We start from the raw sequence: 22,033 nt of genomic DNA on the forward strand, positions 1-22,033 counted from the left end.
CATTTCTTAACTGGCTTTGAAGGACTGTTTGTGCCTCGGCCAGACACAAGAATGTGCTCGGGATCATAATAAAGGTAGCTCAGGCCTTTCATGTTTCTATACTGTGTTTAAAAGGAATCATGCCTTTTCAGGATAAATTAGTTTCTCTTTTAGGTCAGTATGAGGGGACTTTGTGACCTAGAGGTCTTAGCCATTTATCCTGTTAGGTTTTCTGTAATTTGTTTGTATTAGCCGCAAATGATGATTAATTTTAGAGGCACAACTAAAAGACCATGGAGTTTGACAGGAAAGGATATGTAGCAAAGAAAGGTTAGGGGAAAGAGGTAGGTGAAAAATTGATTGCGAGTGACCAAGGAAAATTTGTTAATTTACCACTAGGGATGGAAGAAGGCGTCTATTTCCATCCTGACCAATGTTTGTTGCATGCAGCACTGTTTTTGTTCTGCTGCAATTTCGCTTCCAACAAAAAACTATGGGAGCGGGGAGGATTTATCAGTTTGTTTGCAGACTGAAAATGACAACAGCAAATTCAAATTGTGTTTAGTGGACTGATTTTCATTCCAGACATGGGACGAATAAGCGAACATTGACAATTTCTGCTGCCATTTCTTTTGGAATTTTCCAACATCTCTATTTACCACTTCCCTTCTCAGAAGAAGAGCTGTTTAAATTTAAATAAACCTGCACATTTCTGCATTTTGGCTGCTCCTCTAATGTAGGCAAATTTTGTCCCGTTTCTTACTCCGGGAGCATCAAAGATCAAAAGTATTAGAGGGCTAGCTTCCTTCTCCAGCAGATGTCCATAATTATGCCTGTAATGTTTTCACTGGGGAAATGTGCCCGTGGTTTGTTCTCCAAATTCTTTTCATACACCAAAATAGCTACTCACCTTGCCATCCAAATCTCCTGCATTGGCTATAGGTTACCACCAGCTTTTCCCATATCCATTGAGGCCTTCTGCATGCAAAACACATGCTCTACCACTGAGCTACAGGACCACCTTCTTTTCAAGCTAGTTTCATTTTTAAAACAAAGAGGGGGGGGAATCCATGACATCACTGCAACCACACATTGCTGCTGCTCTATTCATTCAGTGATTTTAAAAAATTCGTTGTAATTTGTTAGACTCCCAGTTGGCAAAATAACTACTTTTAGGCTCACCTCTGCAATCTTTGCAGCTCTTGGTACAAGCCGTTCTAGTCACTTTTCCTGTTGTCTTCAGTAGGACTTATCTGGAGTAAATAATCAAAGTAATGCAACTAAGCTTTTATCAGAGAGAAGAATGTTGTGCCCATTGCAATGCTTTTCCTTGACTCTACAGTTGCCTGGCAGGCTGTTGCATTTCAAATTCCATGGCCATCAGATGGGGGCCTCCTTAAGACCTGGCCTCGACAAAGCAATTATGGAATGAACTGCTGACTGTACTGCATAGCTTTGATAGATGGTATCTGCTTTCTGTCTGCTCGAGAGGATGTTTGGGTGCAAGATTTCAAATCCAACATATCTTGGCCATACTGTAATCACGCAGAGGTTCTTTGTGAAACCAGTGGGACAGGTGATTGAGGGTGACAGAATCTCCTGCTTTACAGAAGACAGCCTATTTGAAGGAGCCCTCTATTTGCAGGGCTGTCTGGTTTAAAAACAAAGAACCATGGGAAGGAAAAGCAAGGGCCATCACAAGTCAGAATCCAGACAGCAGACTGAGCAGGCACACAGGTCACACAATGCCAGTCTTCCCCACTGTGGTGAGATGCATTTTTTTTGTTTAAAGTACAGCAATGATTTCTAAACGTGCACCAATACATATATATTAGTATATGCAAATATGCATGTCTGAATCCTCTTTTTTTGTGATGCATTTCCTAGTCGGGGGCAAATGCATGACTAGCTATTCTAGGTAATCTGAACATCAGGATTGAATGTGGCTCAAGTGTGAGTAGGTGTAGAACCATTCATTCGCTCCTCCCCACTACTGCTTTGATATGCACACGTTAAGGCTATTATGAGTGGCTGGTTTCAAATGAATAGTAGTCTGAGGATCCTAGTCCATTTATCTCACTCTTAATGCTTCTTGGCAAGTTTGCAGCTTTCACAGAGTGCCGTGTCATTCTGACAACATTAAAACATCACCCATCATTTTTAATAGTAACACAAATGCAAGGTGATAAAAATTTTATAGCACTGTGCATGTGGGTTTGGATGAGTGATAACTTGGAAGGGTTTTGCTTTTCTTTGATTAATTCCACACAGGACTCTTTTCATGCTGATCTGAAGTTTTTACTGGCAAAATAAATAAATAAATAGAAAGAAAATATCAGAACAAAGGGGTGAAGATATATCCAGTGGGGCAGTGGAATCCACTCTAGCCTTTAGTCCAAACTTTCAAGGAGCTGTCCAAGGTGCTCCTTGAAAATTCAGACTAAAACCTGAAGTGGATTCCACTGCCCTGCTGACATGGAGCCACTAGCTGCCACTGGATATATTCACCTATGACTGAGGAAGGAATCTGCTATAACAATGCCCAGTGTAAGATTTTGTTTATTTCTTTATGGCATTTATACCCTGGTCCTTAGCCAAAAGGCACTCAGAGCAGCTTACAAAAAATCAGTACCAAAACGGTTCCTGCTTATAATCTAAAAAGACATGATACACAAGGAAAAAGGAATGGGAAGGAAGTAGGAAAAGCAAACTCAAGCATAAGCCCAACTTCTTAAAGTTACAGTTCTTATAATGCAGTTATACAGTTCTCTCTAGAGATGTTGGCTGTCTGCATCAACTCCTCACTAATTTCAATGGCGGTTCTGTCTCTCTTGCCCTTGATGAAGAGTGGGACCTCCCTGGATGCACTCTTCCCCCCTCTCCCAGTCACATCCATGAGCAGAGTTGATGTCAGTGTCCAGGCCAGGAGGGCAGGGCAGCTTTTGCCTCACAGTTCTTGCCTCAGTCAGCAGATTTGATGGCAGTTAGAATCCTTACAGGGAGGGATGGGGGAGAAATTCAATTCAATTTACACTCAAAGACAAATCCATCAAATTTGCACTTTCTGAAACAATTTGAGAACTGAAATATAGCATAACTTGTACATATGAATTTTACAACGCAGTTCTCCAATCATATGTTTACCAAAAAATGCATATATTAGGGGAAAGCGTGTGTAAAAATGAATATATTAGTGAAAACAACATACACATATGCATATTAGAAGTTGCCTGCAAAAATATGTATATTAGTCAGAATTGCATACGAAGATGTGTTTATTAGCAGAAATTTGCACAAAATCCTGAAGAATTTTCAGGAGGATTTTAAAAAAACCAAACACATCACAAACTGCTGCAGAAATGTGGAGAACTGAATTTAAAAGTGGAAAAATACAAGAACAGAGAGAACCAAAACTGGCAGATCCTTCCATCTCTATTCACAGGAGAGCGCTTGATGGAGCTACACTCCTCCCTCACTGCTGTCAGCAGCAACTCACTGAGCTGCAACGAGATTCTGGGTCAGTTTCGATTATGGTGGCATGAGGATGTGGACAAGCTCTTGAAGAAGTGTGGGTTCTCCAGGGATGTTTCCAGAACGTAGTTATGGGGGGCTACTGTTTGATGCCATGGGAGCTTTTCTGTGGTGCCCCACAGGTTCCACCTTGTCCCCATGCTATGAAGCCATTGGGAGCTGTCATCAGGTGTTTTGGAGTGACGTTTCGGCCAAAACGCGGGTGACACCCAGTTCTATCTTTCTGTTCCATCTGAATCAGGAAAGAGGACTGAGATGCTAGATAGGTGTTTGGAGGCAGTGATAGGCTGGATGTGCACCAACAAACTGAAAATGAATCCTGGAAGATAGAGGTATTATGTTTTCCAGGTCCTCAAGTGCAGCAGATGGGATGGCAGTCTGTTCAGGATGGGGTTGCACACCCCTGGAAGGAACAGGTTTGTAGCTTGGGGTTCTCCTGGATTCAACACTGTCACTTGAGGCCCATGTGCCTTTTTCCAGCTCCGGCTGGTTCACCAGCTATGGCCCCTTCTGGACAGAGATGATTTGGCCACAGTATTCCATGTTCTGGTAACTTCCAAACTGGATTATTGCAATGTGCTCTATGTGAGACTGCCCTTGAAGATGACCCGTACATTTCAACTGGTCCAAAATGCAGCAGCCAGATTACTGGCTGGGGTTGCCTTTCGAACTTATATAACCCCTGTTCTAAAACAGCTGCATTGGTTGCCAGTTCATTTCCGATCCCAGTTGAAGGTGCTCATGCTAGTGTTTAAAGCCCTATACAACATAGGCCCCAAATATCTGAGAGATTGCCTTCTTCCCTACAGATCCTCTCAGGTGTTAAGATCAGCAGAGGGGGGCATCATGGTAGTTCTGCCACCCTTAGAAATTTGAGGGATGGTGGCCCAGGATAGGGCTGTCTTTGTAGCAACCCCTAAATTGTGGAATCCCTACCCTGCAGAATTGTGCCTGGCACCATCACTGCATAATTTTCAGGGAATGCTAAAGACACACCTCTTTACCCTGGCTTTTTGACACCTGAGATGTATGTCTCTATTCCTGAGGTTGTAATTTGTTTTGTTTTTAATATTAAATTTTAAACTATTGTAACCCTCCCTGGGACCTGCTGGTGAAGGGCAGGCAATAAATCTAACAACAACAGCAACAACTGTTTATTTATTTATTTATTATTGTTATTGTTACTGCACTTAAGGCAGGGATTACCAGCCCCAGCCAGCATAGCCAATGGTCAGGGATAATGGGAGGTGTAGTCCTACAGCATCTGGAGGGACACAGGTTCCCCATTCTTGACTTAAGTCTCATTTTCATGGTCCACTCCTAGTGTGGTAGCTGCTTCTCATACTGAGACAGCTACATGAACAGATGTGGTCAAAGCTTAGTCTTCTTAGGCTTGATTAAAAAGTAGCATTTGGCTGACTATATTGTTCAGGCATTCCTCCAGGTTGGAGACAGAGCCAACAGGGTGAACAGGCAAGAGATACATACATCTGTGTATATCTGAAAAGGAAGGAAGGAAGAAGCATAACCAATAGTTAAAAGGAACTGCAAGCCTGAAAATCACTGCATGAGATCACTTTTAATTCCTGAGTCTAATGCTTCCCCCCACCCATCCCCCGTCTCTCCATGCAGTCCCCAAGGATCTCATGTGGGGTTTCTTAGAAAACAGCAGCTAGCTCATTAGATGGGAATTTACAAGATTTGCTTTTATGGCTCCATCAGTCCAAAGAAAAGCATTCTGTGTATCTCACCCACTGAGATGTTACAAACTCCAGACAAACACAGGCCCATCTTTACATGCTGGGGTTCTCATTTGAGAACAAATGAGATAAATGGCTTCTGGGTAAGGATGGAAACATCTGTCAGTTTTGATTCTCTCACTTTCTCATTTTTCCAATCTTAATTTCAGTTTTCCACATTGCTGCAGCAAATTGCAATTTTTTAAAAGCATGTTAGTACAAATTTTTCCTAATACACACATTGTATAGAGTTTTGACTAATGTACACATTTTTGCAAGCCATTTCTCATCATATAATGCATTTTTGAATGTTATTTTCACTCATATATTAATTTTCCCTCTAACAAATACATTTTCTAAACATTTTTTGAACTGCATCACAAAATTTGAATAAGTGTGTATTTTGAAAGATGGCTGTGTTTCAGTTTTCATACTGTTCTGGAAAGTGCACATTTGATACATTCGGCTTGAAATGCGAACTGAATTGAAATTCTCACCTGTCTCTAATCCTGGGGAGAGCTGTGCAAACAGTCAATGCAATGATGTGGGTAAATGCAAAGGAGGCAAGACTCTATGGGCAGGGCTGAGAGAGACAAAATAGGGGATGGTTATTATTCTGAGCAGAGTTTCTCTCAAGGTCCCATTTTCTAGATTAAGGAATGCTTCTTCCTGACACTGTAGATTTACTGTATTTTGGAAGTGCTAGATCCTGGAAATATCAGCTTGCCTAAGATCAAGAGTATCCTATATTTCCCCCCATAGGTGTGCAAAAAATGTAAATCTGGGGTGGGTGGGTGAGAGAGATTTAGACCATATTGTGAGGGGGAAAGGGGCCTTCTAACAACTCTCAGCACCCTTAACAGACTACACTTCCCAGGATTCTTTGGGGGAAAGCCAGGACTATTGAAAGTGGTGGAATACTGCTTTAAGTTGTAAAGTGCAGATGTTGTCTCAGGGAGGACAAATGTCAGGATGGGAAGGGTTAAGTAGGCTCTTCCTCCCTCCTTCCCTACACACCTCTCTTTCCACTCTTGATCACAGCTTCTGAGACTGTTTTACATTAAAACAAACAACCCAGAGCATTGGAGAAGTTTCATATAACAATGTCAGCTGTAGTTTGAGCCCGAGACACACAAAGCAAAGTTTGGGTCACACCACAGTTGGGGGCTGGGTTACTTAAAGGACCACCTAAACCACAGCTTTGGTACTGCCATTTCCACATGGGCACATTCAATTTTGTAATGGAATTCTCTTACAATGACCCTCAAGTACTGCTGAGGGAAGGACATTCAGCTGTGCACTCAAGAAGATCCTCCTGTATTTTGGAAGCACTAGGTCCTGGAAATATCAGCTTGCCTTAAGATCAGCTTCAGACACCTCGCTTAGGTGCCTGCCTACAGACAACTAGGTTGGCAAGCACACAGAACAAGGCCTTGGCAGTAATGTTCCCATAGTTTCGGAACTCAGTCCTACATGAAGTTAGGCAGGGTCTTATAAATGGACCTTACATATCTGTGTTTTGACTGCTGTTTTTAATACTAGGCTGGGGGTGTTGTTGTATGGTTTTAATATGCCAGGTTTTATTAATGTTTTGTACTGTTTAGAAGTTAATGAAATGTCTGGTTTTAATTGGGTTTTTCAATGATTTTAATTGGGTTCTAAAGTTATGTTTTATTTCTTTGTGTATATTTGACTAAACCACTTTGGGAACGGTTTTGTTTGAAAAGTGGTCTATAATTCTTAATAAATAAATAAGCAAAGCAGTTCTATTTCTCGAGGCATAGGATTGATCTGCTGAGGTTCGAAAGAAAGAACTTTCTCAGACCCAATGTCTTTACTGCTATTCACATTGGGTGCAAGGGGTAGGCCCGTTGTGTGTGCCTTGACTTGGGAGACATGGCTGAGGTTTATAAAGGGAGGAGGGCATCCTTGTGATTAAGAATTATGCTGGAGCTTCTGAAGGCCAGACTAGGTCCCTTAGCCACCACTTGTTTATCTCTAGCTTCAGCTTTGTACAATTGCTTCTGAAAAGCATGACTTTAGTATCTACCCCCCTTTATCCATGAGACATTATACAGCCACAAGAGTAGCTATATACTGTAGTCAGCATGGATTTTTCCCATTCCACAATGTTAAATTGAAAATACCCCCTGTGCCATTCTGATGCTTCCCATAAGCTCATTTCAAAACAAAACCTTACAAAACCTATAGTCCTGAACTCAGAAATGCTTGCTTAACAACCCTGCAAATTTTCATGGTGATACACAAAACAGTCAGAGAGAATCAAGAGTTCAAAGTGTAAAGAGAGAAAAAAACCAGACCCCTATTTGACTTTTTTCTGTCAGAGTTCTCATAATCTGTTGAAATTAATTAAAAACCAGCCATGTTCACAGAGTACCTGTAATCGTATTACTGACCTTGCCCCATACTCTTTCATCTTCTGCAGTTTAAAAGTAAAAAAAAAAAAAGAAGCCTGGCTGACTTTTAATTAATTTAAGTAATTTTTCATTGAACTCAATGATAATGTTGGGCATGCTCAGTAAGAACCAACTGTCAGTGTTCTAAAAGCTGGACTCACAGCTGCTTGGCTTCCCTAATCAGGGGGCCACACCCACATCAGACTTTGATTTCACTTGAGACAGTCATGGCTTCCCCCAGAGAATCCTGGGAAATGTAGTTTGTGAAGGGTGCTGAGAGGATACTCCTATTCCCCTGACAGAGCTCCAGTGGTCAGAGTGGTTTAACAGTCAGCTGGTGTGAAGCTCTGTGAGGGGAACAGGGCATCTCCTAGCAACTCTCAGCACCCTTCACAAACTACACTTCCCAGGATTCTTTGGGAAAAGCCATGACTATCTAAAGTGAAATAAAAGTCTGGTGTGGATGTAGTCAGGGACAGCTTTGGTTTAAATTTGGGTGGGAGGCTAGATGTGCCTGCTGTAGAATAAAAAGGTCGGGTAAACCCTGAAAAAGAATGATACTGTTCCCAATGTTTTCCTTTTGGAAACAAAAGGGGCTTTCCCTCTGTGGAGTGCCCACCCATTCATCTCCTCTCCCTGCCCCTCCCCAGGTCAGTTTCACCTATCATAAGCATCATTGTACAGGAATAAATCCAACTGAACTCAAAAAGCAAGCAAATGATCAAACCTGCCCTCCCCTCCCCTCCTCCCCCCTCCTATTCCCTCCCTCTTGTCACTTCCCTCCCCCTTCCTTCATCCCTCCCTTCCCCTCCCCCAATTCCCTTTCCAAAGTGAAATAAAGGCCTGGTGTGGATGTGGCCAGGGACAGATTTGGTTTAAATTTGGGTGGGAGGCTACATGTGTCTGCTGTAGAATAAAAAGGTGGGGGAAACCCTGAAAAGCAATGATACTGTTCACAATGTTTTCCTTTTGGAAAGGTAAGGGGCTCTCCCTCTGCCCAGTGCCCACCCACCCAATCTCCTCCTCTCCCCCTTCTCCTACCCTCCCTGCCCCTTCCCTGGGTCAGTGTTGGACTACAACCTGGGAGACCAGGGTTCGAATCCCCACACAGCCATGAAGCTCACTGGGTGACCTTGGGCCAGTCACTGCCTCTCAGCCTCAGAGGAAGGCAATGGTAAACCACCTCTGAATACCGCTTACCATGAAAACCCCATTCAAAGGGTCACCATAAGTCGGAATCTACTTGAAGGCAGTCCATTTCATTTTCAGGCATGATTGCACAGGAGTTGAATGCAATAAGCATGCAATGATCAAACCTGCCCTCCCCTCCTCCTCTCTCCCATCACCTCCCTTTTGCCCCTTCCCTTCCCCTTCCAATCTCCTTCTTCCTTCTACCCCTTCTTCTGCTCCCCTCTCTCCTCCTTCCTTTTTTCCCTCTATTCTCCCCTCCCCCTCCTCCTCCCCCATGGTCAGTTTTACCTATCCTAGCCATGATTGCATGGGAGTAAATCCCACTGAACTCAATAAGCATGCAAATGATCAGATCTGCCTTTCCCCTCCTTCCCCTCCCCTCCTTCCCCTCCCCTCCTTCCCCTCCCCTCCTCCTTATTCCTCCTCCCCTGCCGACTCCAGGCTTCCCTCCCCAGGGTCAGTTTTACCTATCCTAAGCATGATTACACAGGAGTAAACCACTGAACTCAATAAACATGCAAATGATCAAACCTACCCTCCTTCCCCTCCTGCCTGCTCCCCTCCCCCTGCTCCCCTCCCCATCCCCTGTGGTTAGTTTCACCTATCCTAAGCATGATTGCAGGGGAGTAAATCCCACTGATCAATCCATTCTCAGCAAACTTGCACAGGATCCCATTTCTTACCTCCCGGATTAAAAAGCAGAGAAATTCACGAATAGGCAAAAAACCTTGCAGTTTAAGAATTTACCTATAGCCAGCAGATATTTCTATTAAACTTGAAAAAGCAGGGAAATTGGACAGCTATAGTGAATTCACCAGGGGAGCAGGAGACCTGATCTCCTCTCTGAGATATTGTTCTACAAATTTGTCAAAATGCAAACACAATTTAGGTTGGTTTTCCACAGTCCCATCCACTTCCTGTGTAGCTTGGAAGAATTTGGTAACATGTGCCTCTGAGCATATGGTGAGTGGTGGCAATACCTGCAATCAGCCCAAAGAACAGAAACAAGACGTGCTGTGCTGATCTTGTTTTAACAGGGAGGAATCAACAATATTAAAACAGTTGATACAGTTCAGATAGTCACTTGAAATATGTTTGATTTATTTTGCAATTTTAGTGAAGTTTCCTATAGTAAATCATTTTCTTTTGCTTCTCTTTCTGTGAATATGTGAAGTACAGCAACACTTTGCAACACTAAAAAATAGCTCCAAAAACAATTGTGGAATAATGGCACTGACTGTTATTCAGAATAGTTTCCAAAGGACATGAGGAGTGTTTCAGTTTGCACAAAAGAAAACCATGGGGGGGGGGAAATATATTCTAGCAAAATGCTAGGTGCACTCTGTTTTTAATGGACCATGCCCACCTTTCCTTAAATGGAGAAGTTTAAGTATAGCAAGCTTAAAACATGCATCTTGGGCAGGCCAAGATTGTTTTTTCCAACAGGTACAGTCATTGCTTAAGTAGTAACATAGAGGCGGGTCCCGCTTCACGGCGTTTCGCCTTTCGGCGTTGCGCTAATGCGGTGGCTTTCAATCCCAGAAAGTCCCCACTTTAAGGTGCTTGTTCTGCTTTTATGGCGTTTTTTCATCGCGCGCCATTTTTGTGCAACACACACCATTATTTTCAATGGGTTCTGCTGTTTGGCGGTTTCTGCTTTTCGGCAGCAGTCCGGAACGGAACCTGCCGTATAAGCGGGGCCGGCCTGTATTGTAATTAGTCTGATTTCACATCAAACTGCAGTTTCAGATTCAACTGTTAGTACACCCAAAATAGAAATAGAGTATAAGATCCAGTTTGAAACACAAAAGGCTGCCTTCACCATCATATGACATTGACCGCTAAAAAGGCTTTGAAATTAATAAAAATAAATTTGACACAGACTTCTAGGATGAATAATGATGGAAATATAATTTTCTAGGTTAGATTCTCTGTAGAAACAGTAGTAACACAGAAAGGAAGCAAAGTAAGAACACCAACAAACGTACAAAAATGTAATTCTTCATCTTTGGAGATGGCAGGTGTCGCCACCACTCACCATATGCTCAGAGGGGCGTTAGCAAATTCTTCCAAGCTACACAGGAAGTGGATGGGACTGGGAAAGACCAACCCAAATTGTGTTTGCATTTTTACAAATTTGTAGGGTAGTCCAATGTCTCAGAGAGGAGGTCAGGTCTCCTGCTCCTCTGATGCATTCACTATAGCTGTCCAATTTCCCTGCTTTTTAAAGTTGGATAGAAATATCTGTTGGCTATAGGTACATCCTTAAACCACAAGGTTTTTTGCCTATTAGTGAATAGATACTATGGATTCTTGGAGAGAACTTTATTAATTACATCCAGTCACATTCTCACCCTAATCTTTTATTCCCTCCTTCCCAGCTCCTCCAGTCAACTACTGGCCTCTGCTCAGGACAAATTTCTTAAACTCAGATTTATTAACAGAATACAACGCCCTAACATGAGGTTTTTGAGCATTGATGTTTGACCAAATCAAGAATAATCCACAATAGGTGCTAAACTATGGGCTGCTTGAAATATTTACACACACACACACACACCAGTGTCGATATTTGTTGTATACCTACTTGTTTCATTATTGTGAATGTACATGTCTGATGTAATCTTGCATACAGTTAAAACAGCCTGACTCGCACCTCTGTCAAATTGCAAATTTTAGCAAATGCATAATTATGCTTTGTTAGAAATACAAGGCCCTCCTGTTGATGTCAGCTGCTCTACATTCTTTCTAGTGTATTTTTAGGCCTGCCATAAACACACAAAATCTAACTTTTCATCGCAACATCAGGAGTGTAAATTCTTCTGACAATTGGTTGTGTGTTGCTTTAAGCAGCCAGGTCAAGTAATTGGATTAACGTGCTCCATTCCTGGGCTGGGCTGCCAAAGTAGTTAACGGGATAACCTCTTTTCAAGCATAGTGATTGGGATTTAAGGCCAAGGTCTGCTGTAATGTAACCTGTTGTCTTCTTATCCCAAAATGGCCCCTTGTGTAATACTTAGCAAAAGTGTCATCCCTGTACTTACCGACCTGTACCATCAGAGGAACTTTTTCCAAGGTCAGAGGTTAAGAGAGGAGAGAGGCCATCCCAGGCAATATCCCTCATCGGCTGGCTTTAAGAGGGTCCTGAGAGCCACCACCCTTACACTCTGTTGCTACAGGTAGCTATAGAAAGCCAGTGTGTCATCAGAGAAAAAGTCAGGAAAGATTCAAAAGCGGTGCTGGATATTAAGGTCAATGAAAGGTACAGTGATAAGGAAAAGTTGTATTTAATCATAGAAAAGGAAGTCTGGAAAAAGGATGGGGAACTTGTGACCCGCTAAATGATGTTGGATTACTACCATCATGGAATACGAGAGGAGTTTTCCCCAACAGGGTGCCCTACAGTTGTTCTGGACTACAACTGTCATCATCCCTGACCATTGGCCAGGGTGACTGGTTTATGCGAGTGGAGTCCAGAAACATCTGAAGGGCCACAGGGTCCCCATCCCTGGTCTAGGAGAACCTTGAAGGTTTTTGAGTCTAGTCTTCTTCACTGGAGCATGTTCTTCCCCGTACAATCATTGCTAACAAACTGCTTAGGTAATGGGACGGAGAACATAATTTATCATTGTCAGGAACAGAAAGGAAGGACAGACAGACAGACAGCCATCAGGTCATATTGTCTGAGCCAGCTTGGTGACTAAGGGAGGTTCCAAGGAACCACCCTCCTGCCTTAGTTGCTCTGAGTCTGCCTCATTGATTTGGAGATATGATGAATAAATTTGGATGTTATGTAATAGGGCTGTGAACAGAAAGTCCAGGTGACTTGTGCTTCCTGTTATCTGTGCTTCTTTGTAATATTTGACATGCAAATCTTGCAACTTCCCCTGATAGTAACATACACAAAGTCCCAATGTATGGATAATTCATGCATCTCACTGCAGGGGAAGAAGTGAAAGTTCCTTAGTGGACATAGCAAAGAAGCATAGAAAACAAGACATGTGAGTCACTATGGGGGGAGGGGAATGGAAAACTGGGGGTGTCAAATGGGGTGAGTTGAATCCTGAACAACAGCACTCCACACAGCAACAACTTGCTGTGATTCCTTGCTCAAGTGTTCTAGACATTTCCAAGGTGATCTAAGATGATCAGGTGATCAGGGCCGGTGCCAGGCATGACTTGGCCCTTGGGCACCAGCCTGCTCCGGGCCTGTGGTGCCTGCCTGCCTGCGCCACCTATCTTTCCCACTACGTTGAATGCTGGGCGCACTGTGTGAGTATGCTTGCCATCAACCAAGGTGGTGGCAGGGGCATCAGCTCCTTAGGGAAGCCTCAGCCACCATCTTGGTTGATGGCAGGTATGTGTGCACAGTGCAAACAGCATTCACTGCAATGGGAGAGGTAGGTGGGGCGTGCAGGCGGGCATTGTGGGCCTGCACGGTTGTGTGTGGGGTGCCTGGGAGGTCCCTCTCTACAATCCACAACAGGGTCGGGAGGCGACGCTGCCGCATATCGCAGAATGGGAGCACTACCCTCCCACCCTAAGAAGGATCCCTTGGCCAGGGTCCGCCCTGGTTGCCCGCTGGCACCAGCGCTGCAGGTGATTTCATTTTCTGCCTCTTGGCCTTCTTTGTGCATGCATGCCCATTGCATAATTTGGTTGATACAGCTCATGTGGAGCTTTGCACTTTTAACTGGGTTTGAGAGAGAAAAAAGACTCCTGTTTGGAACCTGTAAAAAGGGGTGTATTTTGGCTCTCTTGGGTTGTTTCATGATTCCCTCGGAGTCAGACCAGGAGTGGCAGGCACTGGAGAAAGATGGGACAACCAAGCAGAGCTTGATGGAGCAGACCCCCTGCCTCTGGACATGCCTGGCTCTGTTGCTGATGCAGGAGTGCCAGGGGCTTTATCTCTTCTGCCGTGGAGAAGGGGCTATCTGAGTCTGCAGAGGCCGCTGCCCTTCTAGGGGATGGGATGGGCTCCTGGGCATGGTCTGTTGGGACTGGGTGGGGGGATTTTGATGGGGAGGTGCCCCAGCATTGTCTTCCAGGGAGAGCAGAGGTGCCGCATCAAGAGCAAAGAGGAGCCACATCCTTCTGCACATAGCGCTTGCCTTCAGGCTAGGAACTCCCATGGTAGTAGGGATTCTTGTGAGTAGCTAGGCATCTCCGCCTCTGTTTAAAAGCTTGGCAGGTAGGTGGGGAAACTTGTTGGAACAACTTCACAGCTCCCATGCAGCCTTGGAATTCTTGTCACTGATCTTGGACTTGTGAACCCTGAGCCTTGCACCTGGACCAGACTTATTCCTGCTGGCCCTTTGCCTTGCAAGAGCTCCTGGACTGTGCCTGGCTCTTCCATGCCTCTGAGTGTGTACTGTTAATCTGCTTTAATAAAGTGTCACTTCCTTACATATACATAAGTGCACCTGCTGTCATGTTTTCGGCAGGAGCCAGGACAAGGTAGATTTAGAGGGAGCAATTCCATGAAACTCAGTGGCACTCCTCCCAGCTCCTTAAGCCTCCAGGTTTATTTCCCAAGAATTCCAAGGAACACTGCTGTGCTGTGGTGTAGCCTCATTCTAAGGCACATTTGGGAGTGAGGGAGGGGGAATGGCAGTCTCCACTTGCAATTAACAAAATGGAAATGAGTGGTTGGAAAATACAAGTGGCAGCCACCAGTTGAAAGGAGCACCGGAAGACCAGTGAGTGCTGTCCTCCACATCAAGGAAAGGGAATTTTGCCACATCTTTTCCAGTCTCGCTCTCACTCTCTCACACACACTGACTTCCTGGTTAAAGAACAATCTGAAAATGTTCATCCCAGCACTACTTTTATTACCAAAGTTCAGCAAGCAGAGTTACCCCCAAATCTGTCAGCTCCTTTCTCTAGTGGGAATGAACTGGTTTTGTCATGCACAAGAGGTGGATGGTAAAAGCAAGCAACAGCTTTAAACTACTTGTGGGCACTTCTCCCAGCTCCCTGGCAGTCGTGGCTCTCCCATACTCCCCTATTGATGCCACAAGGATCATTCCCAGGAAGGAAGAATGTTTTTTTCTGGCTGCGTTTTGAAGCCCTCTGCTGGCCACGCCTCCCCCACTGCTGCCTCCCCCACTGCTGCCTCCCCCACTGCTGCCTCCCCCACTGCTGAAATCTTTCAAGACCGCCCACAGCAAAGCGTTGGGCCAATCGAAGGGCTCATCCAGACGACTGCAAAATGTGTGACACGCCCGCTATGTCTGTTCATTATTTTTCGGTCGTCCAAATGACGTCTCGCGCTGTTACGCATTTTCGCAGGTTAAATCCGCTCCTTGCAATACTGGCAAAAATGCGATTTGCTGTTTAAAATCGGGAATCATCCACTGTGCCTTCAGGAGGTAGGATGCAATACCACGGACTTTACAGCTGAGGGGTGGTTCTTGGGCGTTTCCCCTTGCCCCTTCTCCTCATTCCAGCCAATCACGTATCTGCACTTTTGCGCATGTGCGAGAATAAGCCTGGGAAAATTGAACCAATCATCGCAATGGTGGGGTGTTGGGGGGGGTCTGCAACTACTGCGCAGATGCATTTTATTTTTTGCCAGCCTGCAAACTGGGCAGCCGCTCTGGGTGAGATCTGCAATGCACAGCAAACAGAAAGGGATGGTGGTCGGTTTCAGCCTGCCTCCAGAAAGCTTTGTCAATTTCATTGTACTTGCTGGGGGTTTTGCTTCAAATCAGAAAAGCATACATTTGTTTAAGTGTAATATCACAAATACAAACAAGAAAAGGGCTGCTGGTCGGTTTCACACCTGCTCTGGAAAGCTTTGTCAATTTCATTCTCTGTGGGAAGGAAAGGGACAAGGAGAGGAACGTGACACGTTTCTTGCTTTTCTGGAGAAATAAGTGCAATTGCCAGCATGTGTATCTCCTTAAATATCAATAAAGGCAGAAAAGCATACATTCATTTGAGCATAATATCGCAAATACAAACAAGGCAGGCGTGAAACCGAGCAGCAGCCTTTCCTTCCGAGGCGAGAACTCCTTTACAGCCATATTGTGCTTCGTTGCAAAGGGGGAGAGGAGCATACCTAATTTTTTTGCTGACCAATTGGTTGATAGGGGGAGGTTTTAGAGGCGGAGCTTAGAGAAAGCAAAAAGAATGTAGGGGTCTTACTGCTGCGGGTGTGGGTGCAAAAAAGCGTTTTTTTTAATTGGGAAAGAGCAAACTAAAAGGCAAAATGAGGACTATCAGATGACAAACTGAATATGGAAACCGTGGATTATCCCGCTCCGTTTGGATAAGCCCAAAGTCTCTGCCTGAGCCTGCAGCAAAGCATTTCCATTGGCCATACCTGGAAGACAAAGAGGTTGATCTACAAATCAGTTGAGAAACCTCCCTGAAGCTGAATCCTTAAAAAATGCACTGGAGCTGATCTGATGACGTTTTAAGAGTAAAAGGGGCAAAGCGTTGTGTGCCCCATATTGAGAAAAGAGCAGTAGAGACACACTGGAACTGGCACAACAGTAAGTGGGTTTCTACCCTTATACAAGTCAGACCCCTGGCCCTTCAAGCTCAAATAAGGGGGAAGGGCAATAGCTCAGTGGTAGAGAATCTGTTTTGCATGCAGAAAGTCCCAGTTTCAACCCATTGCATCTGCAGGTAGGGCTGAGTGAGACCCGTCTGAAACCCTGGCTGCTGCTGGTAGTCAGTGTAGACAGTATTAGCAACATAGGAAGCTGCCTTATACTATGTTCCTAATATTGTCTGCATTGACTGGCGGAGGCAGCTCTCTAGGATTTCAGACAGGGATCCTTCCCAGCCCTACATGGAGATGCCAGAGACTAAACCTGGGACCGTCTGCATGCAAAACACATGCTCTACCACTGTTCTACAGCCCTTCTTCACAACATTCCTGTCCCAATGTGATTTGTGGGTCCTGTTTGCGCAGTGTGCCCGGCACATGCAGAAGCCTGTCCCTGGAAGTACTTTGAGTCATTGCTATCTTAGCAAGCTATTTCCAGTATAACTTGCCATATGACTCCTGTCTGGTTAGGGGTGGTGGGGGCGGTGGCGGCCTGAATGACAATAGTAATGATCCAAAGAAGGATACTACCGCTTTAGTATTAGGGCATATGCAACCGGGATTTATTTTATTTTATTGCAGGGCAATGTGCACGTCTCAGGCGAATTGATTCAGCATATCTGATAGTCAGAAAACACAGGATGTGATTCTCGACTAGTCTGCTTGAAGGACTTGGGAATCATGGGATGAGCTTTGTTTGGATTCTAAGTGCATTAACATCGGCATGTCACACAGCACGCATTTTCCCTCTGGTCCTGCTTCTGTGTGCCTTTGGTTGCACACTGAAGCATCAGCTCAGGGGCTCCCATTAGGACATGCAGAGTTAAAAAAAATACTGCTGGTTTGGGTTCGTTATTAGCTTGTTTGCTTTGCCTGCTGACTCCTTGAAAGTAACCTGAATCAGCAAGGTCAGCCAGACATCCACTATCAGTCAAACCAATCACAGACACGAACTTCATAAATGTCTTTCATTTGCAACCTACAAGTTGGACAGGTTATGTGGGTTTTCAGTCTATTTTTAACTCGACAATCTGTCATTGGGGTTTTTACAGAGCTCTTAGCTGCATGCCTCAGGATTTAGAATGCAATCACAGAGTATATTATAGGATTTCCTTTGCCACTTTTTAGAAACAGCAGGTGCAATGTCAGCATTCAATGCTGATAACAAAATGCAGATACCATCACACATGCATTGCATAACACACCTAACCTTGAAGGTATTTGCTCTGTCAGAGACCAACAAACACTAAAAGCACCATCTATTGTTGATAGCCACTTTATGCTAAGAATTGTGTATGGGTACACCGGTAGTGGTCATAATGGCAGGGATATTTGTTTGTTTTTAAAAATATATTACATAGTTAACAGTTTAAGGGCCTTCCAACTCAAAAGTGCCAGGAATTAGGGGTAGCTGCCCCATGTAACAAGTCATTGGGATGTGGATGGCAACGTTTCAGTGAAGTACTTTCAAACTCTGCATTAACTTTTTCCACCAACTTTGTCCATTGGATTCTCCTGGGCAGGAAGGAACATATAAGAGGACTTCCTCTTCCAGTTGAGACTCGGCAGGAAGGAGTATGAGATGCTTTCCTGAGCTCTGGTGTATTCCTATATCCTTGGTTGTACTTTGCTCCTGACTTCAGATGTGCTTCTTGACCCTCCATTAGATTCCACTGAATTCGGATTTGGTACCAAATTTTCCACTAATTCACTTATTCTCAATTGCTAAGGATTAGATTTTAATGTAGAGAATTTCTGCACCTTTTTTTGAAAATGGACCTTTATTTTTTTAACAATCTGCTTCTACAACATCGATTGTAAGCATGATAATTTGCTGATCTTTCCTTTTAAAATATCAATTAAAGTATCAATTCAAAATATTGATATTTTTAAAGGAAATATTGACATTTTCTTCAAAATACTGATATTTTGTTAAAAAATATCAATATTAATATGGATATTTTTTCCAAAAAAACATGGATCGGTAAAAGCAGCGGCTAGCTGATACAGAACAAATTCAAATCAATGCCAGCCTGTTAGGTCAACAGAATACTTTTGAACTGGCACCGGCCAACACTTCCCTTCCCTACCTTCTATCCTGGTTCATCCTTCAGTCCTAACTTACTCTTTTGTCCTGACTTCTGGGTTCATCCCATTGCTCTTTGCTCATCTCACACTGCTGTCTATGATCCAACAAATATTCTGTGCTACTCAAAGTAGGTCTAAATAATAATTTTATAATGCCACCTTCTCACATACAGACTAGCCCAGATATCTGACCAGCAGGAAGAGGACATTCTTTGTGGTGGCACCTGCTCTTTGGAACAGTCTTCCTCCAGGAATAAGGCATGCACAAACTTCAATCCAATTTCATCATTTCTGTTCATCATGAATTTTGCTGCTTGATTGTTGGATTTGATTTGATATTTTTATTGTATTTTTGTTTTTCATATTGCATTTTATTATTTATTCCATGCTGCTTCGAGATGACACATAGCAGGTGATATATATAAGTATTTAATAAATACAATTTACCTTTTAAACCATCTGTCCCTTCTCCCTTTTCTCTGCCTTCTCTGGCAGAGGCAAAAGAGGAGAGATGAAATGTAAAGGTAAAGGTTGTATTGTTTGGGGAACCTAAAACGTAGACAGGCCCATGCTGCTAGCTTATCGATTCTGCTTGTGTGAAACAGTAACCCGTGCTTTTTCTTATTATTTTCTGAAACAATATGTGAATTAAAGCACTGTCATCCTTCAAAATCTGCACTGCTCTGAAATTTGCAATGCAGGTCTCCAGCCAAGACAACTGCACCTAGTATGCATAAACATAAACATAAAACAACGTGTAAAAATGGATTGCTAGAGAAAATTGCTTCTCAAAAATGTGTATATGAGAAATTTGCACTAATGCTAATGGATTTGCATGAGGATTTTATTTTTAAAAAATTGCAAACTGATGTGGAAAAGTGGAGAACTGAAGGCTGGAAAACTGAGCAATGGAGACAAATTGAAATTGTCAAATTCACTCATCCCTAGACCCAGACCAGCCCACAAACTCTCTCTATCTCAGTGGCGTCACTAGGGTTGGTGTCACCCCCATGGACCTCCTCCCGTACCAGACCATACAGAATCCTTAGTAATGTTTTTTGTACTAACGTTACTCGTAAATCGTAATTCCCGTATATCACTGAATGTAATAGCAATAGTAGTGACATAAACAACTAGCAAAATTAAAATTACACCTTTAAATTACAATATCATACGCACAGCCTAAATGTATTTACATTTATACATAGTTTCATGTGGTTAAAGTGAAAATTCACCACTGAGATTAGGAAGCAGAAGGAATATGGCAAGCAGGGCCGCCCCTAGACTGGTTGTAAGTAAGGAGGTAGGCAGGCCAGACTGGCAGATGGGGGTTGGCTGAGGGCAGACTTAGCTTGGTGGGGTGGTGCCCTACTTGCCCTAATTAATGAATCAGCCTCCAGTGGAACTTCAGTGTCGTCCCCTCAGTTATTTTGGGAGTTAATGGCATTCCATATGAGAATCATGGTTCCACACACACACCCTGCAGTAGTGCAGATTTAGGAACTTTTACTGTTGTGTAATTTTTATAGAGGTGAAAGAGCCAGGCTTATTTTGTCCCTTAATTGCTCCCTTCCTAGGAAGACTATAGAAAGGTTTAGAGCTTTCCTGGACACTGATAACGCAACCTGAACCTGATGTAACCGGTAGGGCTGGGAAGGACTCCAGTCTGAAACCATGGAGAGCCGCTGCCAGTCAGTGTAGACAATCCTGAGCTAGATGGACCAGATGACATAAGGCAGCCTTCTATGGGTGGTATTCAACTCAGTCCTCCTCAGAGGAGGCCCACTGAAATTAATGGAGCTAAGTTACAGTGCAATCCAATATATGTCTACTCAGAAGTAAGCTCCATTAGGTTCAATGGGACTTACTCCTATGTAAGTGTGGATAAGAGAAAAATCAACTCATTTGAAATGTGGTGCTGGAGGAGAGCTTTGCGCATACCATGGACTGCAAAAAAGACAAATAATTGGGTGTTAGAACAAATTACACCAGAACTGTCACTAGAAGCTAAAATGATGAAACTGAGGTTATCATACTTTGAACCCATAATGAGAAGACATGATTCACTAGAAAAGACAATAATGCTGGGAAAAACAGCAGGGAATAGAAAAAGAGGAAGGCCAAACAAGAGATGGGATTGATTCCATAAAGGAAGCCACAGACCTGAACTTACAAGATCTGAACAGTGTGGTTCATGACAGATGCTCTTGGAGGTAGCTGATCCATAGGGTCGCCATAAGTCATAATCGACTTGAAGGCACATAACAACAACAACAAGTGTGTACTGGATTGCAGCCTTAGTCATGTCCATTAAGTTCAATGGGTCTGCACTGAGTAACAACTAGCACTGAATACCACCCAATACAATTAAAAACAAAATAAAACATTTAAAACAATTGAAACAACTAAAAGCATGTTTAGAATCTTGTTTGGAAGAAGGATTTGGCTAAAATGGGGGGAGAGGGCTTTGAGATTCCATTATGGCACTCCCCCTCCAAAATTTCCAGCACTGCTCCCATGTAAGTGTACCTAGGTTTGCAGCCTGAGCAGTAGACCCATTGAAAATATGGGGCATGACTCGATCCATTCAGTTCAATGGCCCTACTTTGAGTAGAAGTGAATTGGCTAAATAAAACACAACCCAGTGCTTTATTGCTGACACGCTTGCCGCCCTGGGCTCTTTTCAAACCATTTATTTCAATGCCTCTACTCTGAGTACGGCTGCTACGCACCCCTCCACTAAGTGTAAGCCCCCGCGGAGCTCAACGGGGCTCCCCACCAGGGAAAGTGAGACTAGGCAAGCAGCAGCCTTGGAGAATCATGACTTACCCGAGCTGGCCGGCTGCTTGCTCGGGGCTGTCCCTAACCGGTAGCGCCTAAGGCCAGCGCATCCTTCTCACGCTTCCCGTCACCCCCCTCCTTCCTTCCAGCGGGGCAGGCAGGGCCACCCGGCCGGCGATTGCTCCGGGGAACGAGAGAACTGCATCACTCCCACCTCTCCACCGCTGGGCCCCGCGTGGGCGGCTGAACGCTGGCTGGCCCGCCAAGAGGCCGGCGTCCAGCCAACCAGCCCTCAGCAGCAGCAGCAGCCGCCGCACACAGCTTAAAGCCAGGAGGGATTTTCTGGGTTGCTTTGCGACATGCCCGGCCTCAGGCTGCTGGAACTGCGGAGAGGGAGAGAGATCGCACCATTCTGCCAGCCTGTGAGGCGGCAGGGTGGGTGCTGAGTGAAGAGGGCAGTTGCCGCACTCGCTCCTTTCTCTCTCTCTCTCTCTCTCTTGGCCGCGCCTGCCGCTTCCCGGTCGCGGTGCCTAGGTCGCGGCTCGTGGTGTAACCCCCGTCTCGTGGTGACACCTGGTGCGGCCTGCACCCGCCGCACCGCGGTAGTTACGCCCCTGCTCTCTGTCTCTCTCTGTCTCTCTCACTCTCTCTCTCTCACACACACACACACACACACACACACGTGGGTACACATGAGGAACAGCCAGCTCACCTATTCTGAGTGACAGTGTGGAGGTTGAAGATGATCA

At 44.3% G+C, this 22,033-nt stretch overlaps 1 long non-coding RNA gene across 1 annotated transcript; it reads right to left on the bottom strand.

Annotated features, from left to right (window-relative positions):
- Positions 1-4,740: 4,740 nt before the first annotated feature.
- Positions 4,741-21,718, bottom strand: LOC133384493 (uncharacterized). The gene is made up of 3 exons (XR_009762585.1): positions 21,333-21,718; positions 5,747-5,832; positions 4,741-5,010 (listed from the first exon to the last, which is right to left on the bottom strand). It is a non-coding gene; the product is annotated as an uncharacterized LOC133384493 (long non-coding RNA).
- Positions 21,719-22,033: the final 315 nt, after the last annotated feature.

Source organism: Rhineura floridana, chromosome 4, assembly GCF_030035675.1.
Source record: "Rhineura floridana isolate rRhiFlo1 chromosome 4, rRhiFlo1.hap2, whole genome shotgun sequence".
Classification (NCBI taxonomy): domain Eukaryota; kingdom Metazoa; phylum Chordata; class Lepidosauria; order Squamata; family Rhineuridae; genus Rhineura; species Rhineura floridana.